Source organism: Furipterus horrens, unplaced genomic scaffold (assembly GCF_987537825.1).
Source record: "Furipterus horrens unplaced genomic scaffold, mFurHor1.1.pri manual_scaffold_8, whole genome shotgun sequence".
NCBI lineage: Eukaryota > Metazoa > Chordata > Mammalia > Chiroptera > Furipteridae > Furipterus > Furipterus horrens.
In genome coordinates, this window is record NW_028327178.1 from 81,318,270 (window position 1) to 81,332,572 (window position 14,303).

Below are 14,303 nucleotides of genomic sequence, written 5' to 3' on the forward strand. Positions count from 1 at the left end.
ATCCAGTTGAATTCCTTTTAAAATGTCCTTCTAATTACTTCTCACTTTTGATTTACTACCTACAGACAATAGGTGCTCAATTAATATTAGTTAAATGAAGGTATCAAGGGCAAGGATATTTTCCCTCTCTAAGGGACTCAAAGCTAAGTATGATTTTGGAAACTTCTCTGCTTATCCCCACCCAGCGCATGCTGGTGGATAACTGAGAAATGACTGTATTTAGCAAAATGATAAGAAAATTCCCCACCAGAACTAACTTTTGGTATTAAGTAATAAAACTGCTCCCAGGTACACAATGCTCTACAGTAAACCATTGGATTGTGTTCTCCCCCGCCAAGCAGTGACACAGGCATTGTCACAGATGAGCAGAGTGAGGCTCAGAGAAGGGACATGACTTGCCTGGGCTCCCTCTAGACAGGCAGAGAGCAGTTAGAGGTGGAGCTGAGACTCAAGGCCAAGTGCCCTGCCTCCTCGTCTCTCCTCTCCCCGCCTAGCCCCCTGGCTCATCAGTGGGTAGACTCAGGACTTCCGCTCCTCCCACCCCAATGCCACAGACCAGACGTGGCTCTCGCACCATCATCTTCTTCACCATAGTCTTCTTCTCTCCTTCACCTTCCAGCACATCCTGGCTCTTCTGGAGGGTGATGACATTCTCAGCCTCGGGGGCAGCAGAGGGCAAAGTCACAGGGTGAGAGCCGCACTGAACCCAGCTTTCAGGGGCTGTCCCTACCCCTGCATCAGCCACCCGCTGCCTGCAGGCATGTCAGCTTGCTCCTCCCCAGCTGCCAGCCCCAGTGTTGCTCAAGAGAAATGAGAACCCACAAAGGGAACATCTGGGGAGTGGGTGAGCCTTGAGAAGGTGACCGCAGGGGTGTGTGGATAATCCTTGAAGTCCAGCGTTTGGAAGAGGACAGATATCAGGGGCTGCAGAATTCTCCCCCTTTGCCAGTCAACTAAGGGAGAAGCAGCGGCTGCGGGGACAGAAAGGGTCCCCCACACCTCAAGCTGAAATCTCACCATATGTAATACCTCCTATGGGCCTTCTGCTATCTACCCTTCTTGAGGACACGTCCTAATCAGATTAAGGCACTCTGCTACCTGAGAGAGGCAACACATTTACTAATGTCCAATTCATCTATTCATTCTCCTTATCTTAGGGCAGAAGAAGGAGAAAAAAACATGAAATAAATAAAATAATGAATAAAATGACTTCATATAGTAAAGAAAGCAAAACAAGGTAATCAGATGAACAGTGTGGTGGGTTCAAGATCCCACAAGTTCTTCCCTATTCTGCCTATCAAGATGGCTCTGGGCTCATCCCACCACACGTTTAGACCAACAGAAGGCCATGCAAGTGCTGCTGTGCAGTTTCTGGCCTAACCCTTAAAGGAACTGGCAACCCTTCCGCTCTGGAACCCAGCTGCCATGGAATGGCAACGTCAGGTACACAGAGACTTGGGAAGATGGGGTCATCTTGGATGTTCCAGGCCCCCTCCCCCAGTGATCTCTGTCTACACCACACAGAGCAGAAGAACCACCCGCTGAGCCCAGTCACACTTTAGAATCATGAGAAATTGGGCCCTTTCCATCCTTACTTCCCTGGCTGTCAGAGTGAACTTTTAAACCACTAAGTGTTGAGGCAGTTTGTTAAACAGCGATTAGTGACTTTGGCTACTAAAGTGATGGGAGAGGGATGGCTCACTTAGAACAAACTGTCCAGGAAGGCCTCTCAGGGGAGATAATATTTAGACTGAGTCCTGAATGACAAGAAAGAGGTAGCCATGTGAAAAACAAGAAGGAGGGTCTGTCTGTCTCTCCAAAGTAGAATGTCATTTCACTAGTGTATCTCTAGTGCCTGAAACAGTGCCTGGCACATAGCAAGGGCTCACCTAAATTTGCCGAGTGATTGCAGTAACAAAGTCTTTCTGTGCTGGGACCGTGCTCAGTGCTGTGCATACATTATGTAACACAGACCTCACTTCAGTTTTATTTAGGCCTATCTTATAGGAAGAACCTTCCTGACAGAATAACAAGTGCAAAGGCCCTGAGGTAAGAATGAGTTTGGTATGGAACAGAAGAAGGCTAGTGTGGCAAGAGCAAGGTGGACAACTGGAACAATGCCGTGGGGTAAAGACAGATGCTTCCCAAATGCAACACCTCTTCATAGTTCTGTCACCTTCTCCCCACCCCCACCCACATGCTGCATTGAGCTGGCCTCTGAATCAGCCTGAGGGCAGGGCAGGGCCTCCCCCCTATAAGTCCTTATCCCCTACCTCCAGACTCTGTCCATCAGCCAGCCTTGCCCACATTCTGTGTGTCATATTCGTGTCCACCAGCCTGTCCCGTCTGCCCCAACTGGCCCTCAACAAGTCCTGCAGACACTGGCTTTCTCTGGCCTCCCGAGGCCTGGTGCGTGGCCAAGACCTGCGTCAGGCCTATGTCCTGAAACAGGCCATTTCCAGCCTTTCTGTCTCCAGTACAGACCCTCTCACAATTCATTTAGTTGTTTAGAAAACTTACTGAGCACCTCTGATATGCCAGGCACCACAGTAGATGCTGGGAATACAGCTGTGAATAAGACAGATCAAAATGCCCAGTGCATAGGAGATACATATAGCGAGAGAGACCGATAAAAGATGGAAAGCATCTTGTGCATCGGATGGTGATGAACACCATGGAGAAAAGAGGAGCTGGGCAGAGAAACAGGGATGGCTGGGGCTGGGGAGTGGGGGCTGGGGGGCATCCCAGGAAGTCAGCTGTTTGTTGGGCAGGATGCATACCAGAGTCATTTTGTTGCCATCCTCTCCCTTCCCTGGCACGTTCACCAGGCATGAGGCCACATCATCAAAGGCTTCTGCATGTCGTTGTTTCGATGAGGGAAGAAAGGAGTAGAAAGATATAATATACCTAGGGACCCACAGTCCCTTCTCTCCTCCCCAACTGGGCTTCTCTAATCCTTACTCTCCCGGCAGCCAGACTGGGCTCCCCCTACCCTGACCCTTCAATGGCACCCCAGTTCACTGAGCATAAAGTCAGCATCCTTGTCAGCGCCTTCAAGGCCCTGCCAGGTCAGCCTCCCTGACCCCACCCCCAGCCTTACTGTCGCTGCTCTCCCTCACTCACCATGCTCTGGCCACACTGGCCAGACAAGCTTCCATGCTCAGGGCCTTTGCACAAGGCAGTTTCCTCTACCTGGACCAATTCACTGCCATGTCCCCTTGCCCAGGTCCCACACCTGTCCTTCAGGTCTAAGCTTGCCTGCCTCTCCTCAAAGAGGCCTCCCCTGACCTTTGGGTTAATGGGGGTCCCACTGTGATCCTCTTGTGCATCAACTTACTCTCTTTTTTCAACCATTATCACAATTTATAATGAAACTCTCATTTGTTATAGTAGTAGATACTTGCTATTTTGTCAGCCCCAGGTTTGCTCATCTTTCCTTTGGTAAAAGAATTCCTGCCTTCCCTGTGGGTTACCCATTCCATATAGTTAGATGAAGCTGAACCCTTGAAGCCCCACCTATCCCCCTCTTCAAATAGGCGCGGGTCTGCAACCCAAGCTTGGCCAATAAAAAGAGTCCTGTGCCCATCGCCACAGTGACTGGTCCAGGGATGGGCTCTTGGGTGAGCAGGGCAATAGAGCTCTTTATTTAAGAAAGTGTGTCTTCTCCTTTTGAGGACCTATGAGAGCCTAGAACTTCAGGGCCCTCTTGGCCACCAGAGGCTGCTGGAGCATTAAGCCAAGAGAAAGAAGCAGAGTCATCCCAATAGTAGTAAATACGGCCAGCACCAAGACCTTGGCTTCTAAGTACCATTCTCCACTAAAAGGAACAAGGCTCCTTGGGCTGATTCTAGGACTTGGGCAGGAAAAATAGAAGATGAACTAGAAGACAAGGAAGAGACATCTTGAAACGGAGAACAAGAGAACTCAAGCAACAATGAGGCTATGTCAAAGGGCACAAAAGCTTGCTTGAAGAGGAGTCCACTGGTCAAACTGGGGAAAGTTTCGGTATCACAATAAATAATGGCAGCAACACATGATGCAGTCCATTGAATAAACTAGGAAGCCACAACTCCATACTAATATAAACAAGTAAATGAATAAGTAGAAAGTTTGATGAGGAATGAGGTATTTACACAGTTTCAGATAACCTCCTCACACAATATTTATTACAAAGCGGTAAATAGTGACTTCACAGTGGTGAACTTGGCAGCAACCATCTCACTCACGTGACCGAAGTGAGCATCATCAGTAACGGAACAAGCCAAAATCACACACCACCAGGTGGGACGCCATGAGAAAAGGCTAGCTCCCCTTCCATGCTCTTCCTGCCAAAGGCGCATGACACGGAGGTGATCATGGGGAAGCATCAGACAAACCCAAACCTGGGTGCAACTTACAAAACAGCTGGCCTGTAATCTTCAAATGTATCAAGAACATGAAAGTCCGGAGATCCAATGTGGCTTCAGTACCCTTGACTCCTCAGAGGCCCCCTGCAGCCATAGCCAGCAAGGGCTTGCAGGACCTGAAGCACAAGTGGAAGGGGTAGCCCAGGCTGCAGCCATGGGCGGGGTGGCCAAGTACACCCAGAAAACCATCCACAAGACTGCTAGCCAAGCCTCTGACACTTTCTCAGGGTTGAAAGGAAAAAAATAGGCTTCCTGAGGTGACAAAGGGGAGCCATGGGTGACTCCCCTCTAGGCCCTGAGCTCTGCTCAGCTGCTGCCCCCTTGGCCTGACAGCTCATTAAAGCACATGTTCAGAAAGAAAAAAAGAACATGAAAGTCAAGGAAAGGCTGAGGTGAGGACTGAGGAAACAAAACAAACTAGACAAAGAAGTGCAGTGAGTTATTCTGCACTGGATCTTTTTCTTCCAGAAAAAATTACCGGGACAATCAGTGACATTTGAATGGGGTCTGCGAATTAGATGGTAACAGTGTATTAACATTGATTTCATGATTTTGATGGTTAACCTTTGTTCTTTTTTGTAAGAAATAAAAAACAAAATTCAGGGATGTGGGACATCACTTGGCCATTTAATCAAATTATTCACAGACAAAAAATTTTATACTGTGCTTTCAATTTTTCTTCAAGTTTTCATTGTTTTAACATGTTTTAAAGGAATGAAAGAGAACTAGAGGCAATCTTTTTCAGACAAAAAATGATAAAAGTTTACCATCAGCAGAATTCACTAAAGGAAATTCTAAAGTATGCTCTTCAAGCCATAGGAAATCAATGTCAGATGGAAGGTCTGAGATGCAATAAGCAATGAAATAAAAGAAAGATTAATATTTGGGTAACTATAAGAACATTAACTACATAAAACAATAATGATGTTATAGGATTAAGAAAATAATGAATATGCATTACCAGGACAGCATATAAATTAGGGGGAAGGAATTAAGTGGGGTTACTGTGTTTCGATCACAAAGGACCACATATTTATATGAAAAGTCCAAAACAGGTAAATTTATACAGAGAGTAGATTAGTGGTTGCCTAGAACTGGGGGACAGTGGGTTTGGGATGATATCTAAGAGGTTTGGGGGTTTCTTGGGGGGTGGGGGGTGTTGATGAAAACGTTCTACAGTTGATTGTGGTGATAGTTGCACAATTCTGTGTGTATTTTAGTACCATTAAATTATACACTTAAAGTGGGGAAATTTTATGATATCTAAATTATAACTCAATAAAGTTGTATTTTTAAAAGTTCAACATACAGAAACAAAATTTCTCTATACCATCAAGCATCATCAGTACAAAAGAGGAATTGTATTAAAAAATAAGATATGATTCATGCAAGCAATAAAAACTATAAAGTACATAGGAATTAACCTATCGAAAAATACAATAGATCTTGAGGGAGAATTTTTCAGTTCTAGTAAAAGCTATATCCTATATAAAGGAAAACTTCAAATAGATGGATAAATTAATAGCATTCCAATACAAATGCCAGCAAGATTTTTCTGAAGACCTAGACAAACATATTCTAAAATATATATGGACCCTGCCCGGTGTGGCTCAGTGGATAGAGCGTCGGCCTGCAAACCAAAAGGTCGCCAGTTTGATTCCAGTCAGAGTACATGCCTGGGTTGCACACCAGGTTCCCGTTTGGGGGCATGAGAGAGGTAACCACACATTGATGTTTCTCTCCCTCTCTTTCTCCCTCCCTTCCTTTCTCTCTAAAAATAAATAAATAAAATCTTTTTTAAAAGAAAAATACTTTTAAGAAGAGAAATATCTACAGAATAGAGAAAATATTTGTAAATCATATATCTCACAAGAGTTTAGAATCCACAATATATAAAGAACTCACCACTTGGCGTGGTGAATACACAATACAATATACAGCTGATGCATATAGAATTATACACCTGAAACCTATATGATTTTATTGACCAATGTCACCCCAATCAATTCAATAAATAAAAATATAGAGAAAACTAAAAATTAAAAAACTCTAACAACTTAACAACAAAAAGATAACCCAATTTTTAAATCAGCAAATGACTTAAACAGGACACTTCTCCAAAGGAAGTGGGGGGGGTATACACACACACACACACACACACACACACACACACACACACACACACATACACATATATACTTGAAAAATAGTCCGTCTGGAAAAAGTCCAGCCATGGTTAAAGAACAAGAAAGGTTTGTGCAACACCAATGTAAGCTGGTAGCCAAGGCGAGTGGACTGGAATACACATGTGTAAATGATGATGACTGCACTGTACTAGTCAGTGAAGGTGGTAGCCACCGCTGAGTGAACATGTGTGCTGCGTGGCTGTCACATCCAAAGTGACTGAGCGAGTAGAGCATGAATCTGCATCGGTTCTGCATTCAGCTTGAACACGCCTCCGAAGAAACTGTTCGCATGACTCAGAAGGCTGCGGCTAGGAGCGACAGGTGATTGCAGCTTCATGAGGACGATGTGCTTGCTCATTCATCACATCTTGTGCAGAGTTCTTGGTGAAACATCAAATCACCCAGGTGACTCGGCCCCCCTTACAGCCCAGGTTTGGTACTTCTGGCTTTCCCCAAAACTAAAACCAATGAGTTTCAGGAAAATACCACAGGGCAGCTGATGGTGACTGGGAGAACTGTGTGAGGTCCCAAGGTGCCTACTTTGAAGGGAACTGGGGCATCATTGTCCTATGTACAATGACTCTTGTAACCTGTAGCTTCTTCAATAAATGTCTCTATTTTTCATATTACATGGCTGGATACCTTCTGGAAAGACCATATATATAAAATATTTTTAAGAAATGTGTATATATATATATATATATATATATATATATAACCAACAAGCACATGAAAAGATGCTCAACATCATTCGTCATTAAGGAAATGCAAATCAAAACCAAAAAGAGATACTACTTCACACCATTAGGATGGTTATAATTTTTTAATGGAAAATTACAAGTGTTGGCAAGGATGTATAGTAATTGGAGCCCTCAAATTGGATGTGGGAAGTTGGAATCCCACTGCTTGTGGGAATGTAAAATGATGTAACCTCTGTAAAAACCAACTGGGTAATTCTTCAAGAAGTTAAGCATAGAATTATCATACAATCCAGCAATTCTACTCTTATGTATATACTCAAAAGAATTGAAAATTGGTGTTCCAACAAAAACTTGTACACACATGTTCGTAGCAGCACTATTAACAACAGCCAAAGGTAGAAATACCCCTAATGTTTGTCAGCTGGTGAATGGATAAACAAAAATGGTATATCCATACAACGGAATTTTATTCAGCCATAGAAAAGAATTAAATACATGCTAAACATAAACTTTGAAAATGTGCTAAGTGAAAGAAGCCAGACACAAAAGGTCACATATTGGATGCTTCCATTTATATAAAATAACTAGAATAATCAAATCTAGAGATGCTGAAAGCACATTAAAGCAGACAAAAAAGTTGCCAGGGCAGAGAAAGGAGGGACTGGGAAGTGATGCTTAATGGGTACACAGTTTCCTTTTGGACTGACAAAAAATATCCTGGAACTAGGTAGTGGTGTTACCCAACATTGTGAAGGTACTAAATGTTACTAACAATACATTTTATGCTAAGTGTATTGTATCACAATTTTTAAATGCTTGTTACAGCCAACAGGGGATAGACCCACTTTTCCCTACTCCTGCCTCCTAAATACAACTAAATACCCTGAAAAAAGCTCAACAGACAAGTCAGTGAACTAGCTAGAGACCTCAGGACTTAAGGGATGACATGATAGTGAGTGCTCCCCGGTTTTCTTTTTATCTCCCATAAAACCCCGACTGAGCACCAGAGAGGCCTGCAACACAGTTCTGCCAAGAATGCTTACAAACACACACACACATGCGCACAGAGAGAGAAAAAGGAGAAGAAAAGCTTGCTTTCTGACCAAAAGATCAGGAAAGGAGAAGTCCAATAGAGGGGAAGTCCCAGTGAGGTGCCCAAATCCCCACTCTTCATCTACATCTAGGCAGTGACAGGCCAATCCAACTTCAGTGTCAGTGTTAGCAGAGCCCTGCATCTCTGGGCCCTCCACCCAGTGGCAGAGAACTTGCCAGGTCCCACAGTTCCTGGATCTCCAAGGACAACATATGTCCCAGGGAAGCACCGTCTGCCCCTACAGGCAGCCCCAGCAGTGCCAGAAGAACAAAGCAGACCAAGGTTGACTCCCTGCTGAAACAGAAGATTAAAGTAGGGTCAAGAGACTTTTGATGTCCAGAGCACCAAAGATACAATCAAAAATCACTCATCATACCAAAAAATAGGAAAATTTTATCTTAAGAAAAGATAATCAACTAATGCCAACACTGAGATGAATCAGAAGTACAGAATTTCTGAGCATTCTTGAAACATATAAAAATACAAAATCTCAATCAATACATAAAGTTATTAAAAATACAATAATGAATTAAAGTAGAAGTTATTGTAAAGGCACAATAACTAAAAAAGAATTTTTAACTCGCTAGATGAGCTCAATAGCAGAGTAGAGATGACAGACGATAAATCAATGAACTTGATGAACAGATCAATAAATTTACTTAATTTCACTGACAAAGAGAAAACAGGCTGAAAAAATACAGACTCAGAGATATGTAGGAGGAAATTATATATATAGCTATAATCATTTTTATCATGAGAATTCCAGATGGAGAAGAGAAAGAATGCTGAAAAAAAAATTTCTAAGAAATAGTAGCTGAAAATAAACCAAATTTAGTGAAAGATATAAACATACAGATTCAGGAAGCTGAGAAAATCCAAAATGGGATAAACCCAAAGAAATCCATTTCAAAACATCATGATTAAACTTCTGAAAACTAAAAGAAAAAGAAGAGAAATAAAAAAATCTTCAGAGAAGCCAGAGAACATTATCTCTAAGAGAACATCCCTTTGAATGGCAGTGGATTTCTTATGTGAAACCACAAGGCCAAAGAGAAGTGCTATACATTTTTCAGCTGCTGAAAGAAAAGAACCGCCAACTACAGATTTTCTGTCAAGACTCTTTCAGGAATTAAGTGGAAATATTGATATTCTCAAATAAAGGAAAAATGCTTGTAAATCCAACTACACCATTTCCCTCTCGGACCTCCTCTGTGACTTCTCATAGGCTTTCAGACTCTGGGGTGGGGGTATAGTTTACATATTTTTTTAAAAGACAGATTGCTGGACCTTGCTCTCAGAAACTCTACTTTGTAGCTCTGAAGGGGTCCAGGAATCAGCCTTTTGGTCAAGCTCTTCCCTACCTCCTCTCCCCAAAGTGATGATCACATAGCTGGTGGATGGACACCCTGATCTGCTGTCTGATATGTGTATTTCCTTTACCAGTAAGCTCTGCCCACATGCCTCACCCCTCCATCTCTTCAGCGACATCCATCCCCTTCCCTGGTGCAATCCTTGAGTCACTCTCAATTAAGTTGCATCCCGTGCTCAAGCCATTCACAACTTCTCCCAGTGCCTCAAGTGCATTGACCAACCTTTTGACTCGGGGACTTTGCAAATACTCTTCTTTCTTCCTATAAACTTACCCAAGGCTACCCAACTAAACTTCCATCACCTCCCCTGGCTAACATATAGTCACGTATTAGATGCCAGCTTAAGAATCTCTTTCTTCAAGGAGTCTTCCTGAGACCCTCAAATGTGGGTGAGGAACCTTCCTCACATGAGCAACTCTTTTATCAGAGGATTGCTCTGTTTATTTACTTGTACATATACGTCTCCATCTAGAAAATGAGCTTAGTGAGTGTCTAGCTGTCTAGTTACCCTTGTTTTCCCAGCACATGACATAGTGCCTAGCATGCAGGGGAAGTTCAGAAAATATTCATAAAATAAAAAATTGAATGAATGAATGAATGACAACTCTTCAACGTAAGTGTCATTAACCTTATTTACTGGCATATTAATTCAGACTGTTCACAGATATAAAGTGATTTTTGCAAAGTCCCCAGCAAATGGCAGAGGCAGGATTCAAGCCCAGGTCCTCTACACTCAGGTTTCCCTACAATATTTCAGAGATTCTCCAAGCATGAATCACTGAGTGAATCTACGTCTTCCCATTTCTCATTCTCTAAACCCTCTGCCACTATTAAGCCTCTATCCTAAAAGGAAAAGATCAATGAAAGCAACAAAAGTCTCCCAATGCTTATAATACACAAACCCCGGGCTTTGGAATTAGATAGACCTGAATTCAAAACCTGCTCTGTCTCCCACCAGCTGTGTTAGCCTGGGCACGTAGCCTTACCACAATGAGCATCAATCTTAATATGCAATCCACAAGATTACTGTAGGGAACAAAGTGAATAATGCAGAGAGTGATGGTCACAGGGCCTGGCCCCCAGTAGGCCCTCGATAAATATTCATCCTCACCATCTCTTCCTCCCCCTGGGTAAGGGTACAGTGGGAGCAGGGGGACTTGAGAAAAAGACCAAGTCTTGCTTCCGGGTTGTCTGCCTTCTCTGTCCCCCAACCTATGGGACTGCCTCCTTGAGTCTTCTTCTCACTCTCTTCCCCCTCACCTGCCCCCAACTCCCACCCACCACACTCACAAAATTTTCTCCGTGTGCTTGAAGTTGCTGGTGTAAAGTTCAATGCCTTACCTCCTTCTGGAGTATCCATGTGGTAACAGAAAATTCAGCTTTAAGACAAAGGTATGAAGTTCCAACTGTGGAATTAAAACCCTAGGAGAGAGACTTTTACCCAGGAAGGGTGGGTGGGGTCAAGACCGTAACTGCCTTGTGAAGGCTGTGAAGGCTGCCCCCACTCCTGGAATGTTTCCAGAGCCACCTCTCAGGTTACCTAGGCTCCCCCAAGCCCAGGCCAGTGTTACAGTCTTTGTGAGGTCGACATGATGACACAGGAGTTCCCAGCCAATGGGGCCCTTGCTCATGCCAACGCACCAGTGAAAAGCAGTTAAGTGTTCTTCTGACACAGGCTTGTAGACCAGGACAAGTGGAACAGGCAAACTGAGATAGTTAAATGACCAAGAAGTTTACAACCATCTGGTAAATCGTGAAATCCTTTGTTTCCTAACCAGAGGATAAATAACTTAAATCACCCTACTCACTGACATAGATAACAGAAATCCAATTAGTGCCAACCACACCCAAGGACAGATGAAGTCAGGGAAATAAATCTCATTTTGGCTCCTCAGCAGAAAGCTAATGAACATGCTATTGAGATCTCCCCTAGAGCTCCCCCAAATCTCCCAGCCTTTGAAACCCTCAAGAGGGGGCGCGCCGCGTGCAGGGCCGCCGTTGCCGCCGCGGTTTGTCGCCGAAGGGAAATGGCGGACCTGGAGGAGCAGTTGTCTGATGAGGAGAAGGTACGTATCGCAGCAAAATTCATCATTCATGCCCCTCCTGGAGAATTTAATGAGGTGTTTAACGATGTTCAGTTACTGCTTAATAATGATCATCTTCTCAGAGAAGGAGCAGCCCATGCATTTGCACAATATAACTTGGACCAGTTTACTCCAGTAAAAATTGAAGGTTCTGAAGATCAGGTATTGATAACAGAACATGGTGATGTGGGAAATGGAAAGTTTTTGGATCCAAAAATTAGAATCTGTTTCAAATTTGATCACTTAAGAAAGGAAGCAACTGACCCAAGACCATATGAAGCAGAGAATGCAGTTCAATCATGGAGAACTTCAGTAGAAACTGCTCTACGAGCTTACTAGCCCAAAGCAAAAACACCACAAAGGGCCCTTGAGAGAAATCCAGTTGAATTCCTTTTAAAATGTTCTTCTAATTACTTCTCACTTTTGATTTAGTACCTACAGACAATAGGTGCTCAATTAATATTAGTTAAATGAAGGTATCAAGGGCAAGGATATTTTCCCTCTCTAAGGGACTCAAAGCTAAGTATGATTTTGGAAACTTCTCTGCTTATCCCCATCCAGCACATGCTGGTGGATAACTGAGAAATGACTGTATTTAGCAAAATGATAAGAAAATTCCCCACCAGAACTAACTTTTGGTATTAAGTAATAAAACTGCTCCCAGGTACACAATGCTCTACAGTAAACCATTGGATTGTGTTCTCCCCCGCCAAGCAGTGACACAGGCATTGTCACAGATGAGCAGAGTGAGGCTCAGAGAAGGGACATGACTTGCCTGGGCTCCCTCTAGACAGGCAGAGAACAACTAGAGGTGGAGCTGAGACTCAAGGCCAAGTGCCCTGCCTCCTCATCTCTCCTCTCCCCGCCTAGCTCCCTGTCTCATCAGTGGGTAGACTCAGGACTTCCGCTCCTCCCACCCCAATGCCACAGACCAGACGTGGCTCTCGCACCATCATCTTCTTCACCATAGTCTTCTTCTCTCCTTCACCTTCCAGCACATGCTGGCTATTCTGGAGGGTGATGACATTCACAGCCTCGGGGGCAGCAGAGGGCAAAGTCACAGGGTGAGAGCCGCACTGAACCCAGCTTTCAGGGGCTGTCCCTACCCCTGCATCAGCCACCCGCCGCCTGCAGGCATGTCAGCTTGCTCCTCCCCAGCTGCCAGCCCCAGCGTTGCTCAAGAGAAATGAGAAACCACAAAGGGAACATCTGGGGAGTGGGTGAGCCTTGAGAAGGTGACCGCAGGGGTGTGTGGATAATCCTTGAAGTCCAGCGTTTGGAAGAGGACAGATATCAGGGGCTGTAGAATTCTCCCCCTTTGCCAGTCAACTAAGGGAGAAGCAGCGGCTGCGGGGACAGAAAGGGTCCCCCACACCTCAAGCTGAAATCTCACCATATGTAATACCTCCTATGGGCCTTCTGCTATCTACCCTTCTTGAGGACACGTCCTAATCAGATTAAGGCACTCTGCTACCTGAGAGAGGCAACACATTTACTAATGTCCAATTCATCTATTCATTCTCCTTATCTTAGGGCAGAAGAAGGAGAAAAAAACATGAAATAAATAAAATAATGAATAAAATGACTTCATATAGTAAAGAAAGCAAAACAAGGTAATCAGATGAACAGTGTGGTGGGTTCAAGATCCCACAAGTTCTTTCTTACTCTGCCTATCAAGACGGCTCTGGGCTCATCCCACCACTCGTTTGGACCAACAGAAGGCCATGCAAGTGCTGCTGTGCAGTTTCTGGCCTAACCCTTAAAGGAACTGGCAGCCCTTCCCCTCTGGAACTCAGCTGCCATGGAATGGCAACGTCAGGTACACAGAGACTTGGGAAGATGGGGTCATCTTGGATGTTCCAGGCCCCCTCCCCCAGTGATCTCTGTCTACACTACACAGAGCAGAAGAACCACCCGCTGAGCCCAGTCACACTTTAGAATCATGAGAAATTGGGCCCTTTCCATCCTTACTTCCCTGGCTGTCAGAGTGAACTTTTAAACCACTAAGTGTTGAGGCAGTTTGTTAAACAGCGATTAATGACTTTGGCTACTAAAGTGATGGGAGAGGGATGGCTCACTTAGAACACTGTCCAGGAAGGCCTCTCAGGGGAGATAATATTTAGACTGAGTCCTGAATGACAAGAAAGAGGTAGCCATGTGAAAAACAAGAAGGAGGGTCTGTCTGTCTCTCCAAAGTAGAATGTCATTTCACTAGTGTATCTCTAGTGCCTGAAACAGTGCCTGGCACATAGCAAGGGCTCACCTAAATTTGCCGAGTGATTGCAGTAACAAAGTCTTTCTGTGCTGGGACCGTGCTCAGTGCTGTGCATACATTATGTAACACAGACCTCACTTCAGTTTTATTTAGGCCTATCTTATAGGAAGAACCTTCCTGACAGAATAACAAGTGCAAAGGCCCTGAGGTAAGAATGAGTTTGGTATGGAACAGAAGAAGGCTAGTGT

General features: G+C 44.2%; 1 pseudogene; it reads right to left on the reverse strand.

Annotated features, from left to right (window-relative positions):
- LOC150003233 (maestro heat-like repeat-containing protein family member 7) overlaps nucleotides 1–14,303 on the reverse strand; it is a 76,461-nt pseudogene that overhangs the window by 31,616 nt on the left and 30,542 nt on the right.